This window comes from Hyperolius riggenbachi, chromosome 8 (assembly GCF_040937935.1).
Source record: "Hyperolius riggenbachi isolate aHypRig1 chromosome 8, aHypRig1.pri, whole genome shotgun sequence".
Lineage (NCBI taxonomy): Eukaryota > Metazoa > Chordata > Amphibia > Anura > Hyperoliidae > Hyperolius > Hyperolius riggenbachi.
In genome coordinates, this window is record NC_090653.1 from 148,872,234 (window position 1) to 148,878,233 (window position 6,000).

Genomic DNA, 6,000 nt, shown 5'->3' on the forward strand with positions numbered 1-6,000 from the left:
CATTACCAGCAAGGAATTCTGTGAGCACAAGGTATTTATACTGCAAGCCATCAAAGGAAGCAGCTAGGCAATTTGCATGACAAGTATATGCAAATTCCTCAGCAGCAGAGCAGGTCTGAAACTTGCAAAGTGAAGACAGGTCTCTTTTCCAGAGACCTGCAGCCCTCAGACTTAAAGAGAACCTGTACTGAGTAAAAATATTTAAAATAAACACATGAGGTAACTTCAAATGAACATTGCATAGTTACCTTGCCATCAGTACCTCTCAGAAGCTCACCATCCATTTTCTTCTGACAATTATCCCTTCCAGTTCTGACAATATTTTGTCAGATCTGAAATATATCAGTTGCTGTCAGTAAAATATCAGTTTCTGTCAGTTATAGCTGAGAGGAAAACTGATGTACCAGGTAATGTCCATGTTTCCCTATGGCTCAAGTGGGCGATGTTACAGTTTAACTGTGTGCTGACCAGAAAGTTATGGGTAATGGCCATTTTCAAAATGGTGGACGGAAAATTCCCTTGATCGCAGTGAACAAACAGGACGCGGGACAGGAGAAAGACACTGAGGAGTAGACTACACAGGAGGTAAGTATGACTTGTGTATGCTTATTTTGACTTTTAATTTTCAGTTCAGGTTTTCTGTAAGGAATGGTCAAACAGCTGTCTGCCTGTGCAGACAGCTAAGCGGATCATTACACACAGACAGCAAAATGTCAGGTCTGGCCCTGTGTCCTAACTGCCCTGGCTGTGCACATGCTCAGTACAAAAAAGCCAGGGACACACAACCATTCAGTTGGTGACGCAGGGACACTTGCATTTTATTGTATAGGATAACTGAACTGCTGATATAACCAGGGCCGGATTTGTACTTTTTACCGCCCAAGGCCAACTATACCATCTGTATGGTTGTTATCTCTGTGTGCCCCAATGATAATTCTCCTTACTTTCCATCATTGCTGTCACAGACAATAGCTATTTTAGTAATATACGTATAGATTATAAATTATGTTTTGAACTTTTATGTTATGTTTGCCATCTTGTTAATGATGGACTTATTGTGTCACCATGAGAGTTAGGCAGAGGTGAACCTGCAGGATAGAGCTTACAGGTCTTGCAGGGACGACACAAGTACAGGAAAGAGAGTTTAAAGGTTAAAGCTGTCCTTGTAGATAGGGATGGCTGCATAGAACAGCTTTACTGTCCCTCACTGAGCCGCCCCTAAATTTCTGGTGCCCTAGGCCATGGCCTATGTGACCTTGCCAGAAATCCGGCCCTGGATATAACCAATCTTTAGACGTACTTGTAGCTGCATTTATATCGCTGCAAAAATTATGGGCGCCCCTTTCTACCACTTATAGCTGTACATTGCAAGAAATAACATTTACGTCTATGAACACAGACTGCTCTGGAGCCCTTTTGATCTGATACCCTGAATAGTTACATACAATATATTCAGTCTATCACAATCTATCACACACCATGCAATTCTTGGTAAATTTGGGTTTGCATTTTCCAGCACATCCAAAAATATATATAAAAATATATATATATAGTCAGATTTCTCAATCGAAAAAAAAAATAACTTTTGATTTTCGGTACAACCAATGGTTTTCATTGAATTGCAGTAAAATTGAACAGAAAAATTTGTAATGTGTGTGGCCACCATAGAGGACAACTAACCTGAGAGGGATATGGAGGCTGGGGAGGGGGAAATGTTTCCTGTTGGGGGATTAGGCCTTATAGACACTTAAGAACTAAACACTTTACCTTTATTATTACATTAAAATGGAAAGGGCATGCATACATGAAAATTATCTCTTCTGGTGAAAGATGTGCTGGACAGGAGGCACACATATGCACCAGTAAGGCAGGAGAGTAAAGTGGCTAAAGATGGACTACTGTTTAGTATTAGAGATGTATCGAACGGTTCGCCGGCGAACGGTTCCAGGCGAACTTTGGGGGTTCGCGTTCGCCTGGACCAAGCGAACTTTTGCGGAAGTTCGATTCGCCCCATAATGCATTATGAGGGTCAACTTTGACCCTCTGCATCACAGTCAGCAGGCACATTGTAGCCATTCAGGCTACACTAAGCCCTGGAGCCCCACCCCCCATTATATAAGGCAGGTTTGCCAGGCCATTATACCCACTCGTGTGCCTGCTAGAGAGAGGAAAGGGACAGCTGCTGCAGACTTGTTCTCCTAGGGAAAGATTAGTTAGGCTCTTGGCTTGCTCCTGGCTGATTGTTATTGCTAAAATAGCACCCCTCAACAGCTCTTTTGAGAGCTCTAATGTTTTCCTGATGTGTTTTTTTTTTGTGTGTGTGTTGCTCACTGACATTATACAGCCCTATCTGTTGCAGCTGGACCTTGGTAATTGTTATTACTGTGCCAGCCAGGCCCTTCCTAACTATCTATACTGGGACACCTACCCAGGGCTGTGGAGTCGGAGTCGTGGAGTCGGGCAATTTTGGATGCCTGGAGTCGGAGTCGGAGTCGGGAAAAAATGCACCGACTCCGACTCCGACTCCTAATGAATTTGTAACTGTAATTAAAATAGAAAATATGATAAATTGTTCTATTTCTCAGATAATAGTCATTAAAAATAATGTATTTATACAGTATATATACAGTAATAGCTATGCTTAGTCCACAAAAATGAAATAAACCAATCAAAATTAGTTACTTGTGCTGCTTCAATAAAGCAGTCCCCCTATTTTTAAGGTCAGATATACATATCTGATTGTGACTGTATATATGATGTGTACACAGGAATCTCTTATATATACTAAATAACATCTATGCTGTAAGAATAAAGCCTGATGTGTAGCTGTGTCACTAATAGAGATGGTCAATGAGATGGAAGTAATTCTGCATTGATGCTGATTTATGCAAATGTATGCACTCCCTTTGCTGATGAAATCAAATAATTTGATATGTTATTAAAATTTGGTTTGATGGTGACTACAAATTAAAAGGTAACTGAGACGGATGAAAAGTAAAGCTTTATACATACCTGGGGCTTCCTCCAACCCCCTTCAGGCTAATCAGTGCCTCGCTGTCCTCCACCACCCGGATCTTCTGCTATGAGTCCTGGTAATTCAGCCAGTCAGCGCTGTCCGGCCGCATGCCGCTTCCACAGCCAGGAACATTCTGCACCTGCGCAATAGTGCTGCACAGGTGTAGTATGCTCCTGGCGGCGGAGTGTGTGCATGCGCACTACGCCTGACTGGCTCAAGTACCTGGACTCATAGCAGAAGATCCAGGTGGTGGAGGAGGACAACGAGGGACTGATTATCCTGAAGGCGGCTGGAGGAAGCCCCAGGTATGTATAAAACTTTAATTTCATCTGTCTCAGGTTTACTTTGTTACACAGTAGTACTATACTCTACATATGCACTCCCCACAGAGCTACAGGGAATCCACCGAGAATGCTGTGCACATTGAACACAGAGGTGTTGTCTGTTTACAATCTCCTCATTCCCCTGCAGAGTACCTGCACATCATTCTTACATGTACCCACACTTACATTGCCTGATAGATGTTCTTTGTTCCGGTTTGTACCTTTTACAAGTACTCTTACCAAGGACTAGTTTTAGTCTAAAGGGAATAAATATAGTAGTCTACATATCCTTCTCACTTCAGTTGTCTTGTAAAATTCCTAAGCGTTGGCAGTTAAGAGACGAATTTCATGTTACATACTTTTAATCAACAAAATTGTAATATGCAAATTAGAGGAGTCGGAGTCGTGGAGTCGGAGTCGGTGGAATCCTAAACTGAGGAGTCGGAGTCGGAGTCGGTGGATTTTTGGACCAACTCCACAGCCCTGCACCTACCTATGCCTACCTAACTACTTGGGCACCTACTTACCTATACGGGGACACCTACCTACCTACCTATACTAGGAGACCTACCTATGCCTACCTACCTATACTGGGACTCCTACCTATGCCTAGCTAACTACTGGGACACCTACCTATGCCTAGCTAACTACTGGGACACCTACCTATGCCTACCTACCTATACTGGGTCTCCTACCTATGCCTAGCTAACTACTGGGACACCTACCTATGCCTACCTACCTATACTGGGTCTCCTACCTATGCCTAGCTAACTACTGGGACACCTACCTATGCCTACCTACCTATACTGGGACTCCTACCTATGCCTACCTACCTATACTGGGACTCCTACCTATGCCTAGCTAACTACTGGGACAATAGATAATAAGGTCGTTGTTTCATTGTGGACAGACCAAATTTGATCAGCTGGACAGTCACTGTCATTGAGCTACCACAGCCCGGCGACCATATGGGCTTGAAAACCGACACGGCCTACACTCTCGCCATGGTGCGCACCAGTCCAGCATGGCCGTCACTACGCAAACAGCTGTTTGCGGTGCGTTACACAGTGAGTTTGGTGCGTCAGTGTGAAGCAGAACTCTAATTACACTCCCTGATTGATGTATACACATGCAAGATGTTTTTAAGCACTTTAGGCCTGCAATTTAGCATTCAATGTCATTTCTGCCCTTAAAACGCTGCTTTGCGTCACATCCAGATTTTTCCCTGGGACTTTGGGCATGTATCCCACTCCGCCATGCCCCCCTCCAGGTGTTAGACCCCTTGAAACATCTTTTCCATCACTTTTGTGGCCAGCATAATTTTTTCTATTTTTCAAAGTTCGCATCCCTATTGAAGTCTATTGCGGTTCGCGAACTTTTCGGCGAACCGAACCTTCCGCGAAGGTTCGCGAACCGAAAATCGGAGGTTCGCGACATCTCTATTTAGTATATAATAGGGATTCCATGAAAAGGCAAATGGGTCCCTGTGACCGTATCATATACCGTATTTTTCGGACTATAAGACGCACTTTTTCTCCCCCAAAAGTGGGGGGAAAAAGTGGGTGCGTCTTATAGTCCGAATGTGCATCCATGTGTCCCCCAGAAGGAAGTGCGTGGGCAGACTAGAGTGCACTCACTTACTCAATCCCGGCTCTGAGTGCTGCATCTGCCTATTTCACCTTCCCTGCAGGCAAGTGATGATCACAGACTTTGTCCCCGCTGATGGTATCAGCCGACTTGCTGCATAGGTGGCTCTGGCACGAGCCTGGTCTTTTTCTGTGTCCGCCTCATCCATACGATCTTCACCACTGCTGGTGGCTGACATCGGAGCGGTGCATCTGTGCACCGGCTCTCTAGTTGTTTCATCCCGCTGTATGTCCGCATATCATCCGCGGGCCCCCCTCGCCGCAGATCCACGAACGGGAACATGGCGCCCACCCTCTTCTATCTCCTAGACCATTATCCAATCAGGCGGGGGGCGCTGTCCCTGACCGCCAATCACAGCCATCCTTTGCCTCCTCTCCTCTCCTGATTGGCCGCGATTGTCCCGCCGGCGGGACCATCGCGGCCAATCAGGAGAGGAGAGGAGGCAGAGGATGGCTGTGATTGGCGGTCAGGGACAGCGCCCCCCGCCTGATTGGATAATGGTCTAGGAGATAGAAGAGGGTGGGCGCCATGTTCCCGTTCGTGGATCTGCGGCGAGGGGGGCCCGCGGATGATATGCGGACATACAGCGAGATGAAACAACTAGAGAGCCGGTGCACAGATGCACCGCTCCGATGTCAGCCACCAGCAGTGGTGAAGATCGTATGGATGAGGCGGACACAGAAAAAGACCAGGCTCGTGCCAGAGCCACCTATGCCGCATGTCGGCTGATACCATCAGCGGGGACAAAGTCTGTGATCATCACTTGCCTGCAGGGAAGGTGAAATAGGCAGATGCAGCACTCAGAGCCGGGATTGAGTAAGTGAGTGCACTCCAGTCTGCCCACGCACTTCCTTCTGGGGGGACACATGGATGCACATTGTCAGGGAACAGAGGACTCAGGATGGACAGAGGACAGGGGTATGGACAGCAGACACAAGGGGTGTAGACAGGTGACACAGGGGGACAGATAGAGGACACAGTATGAACAAATGTCATAGGGGGTATGGTCAGCAG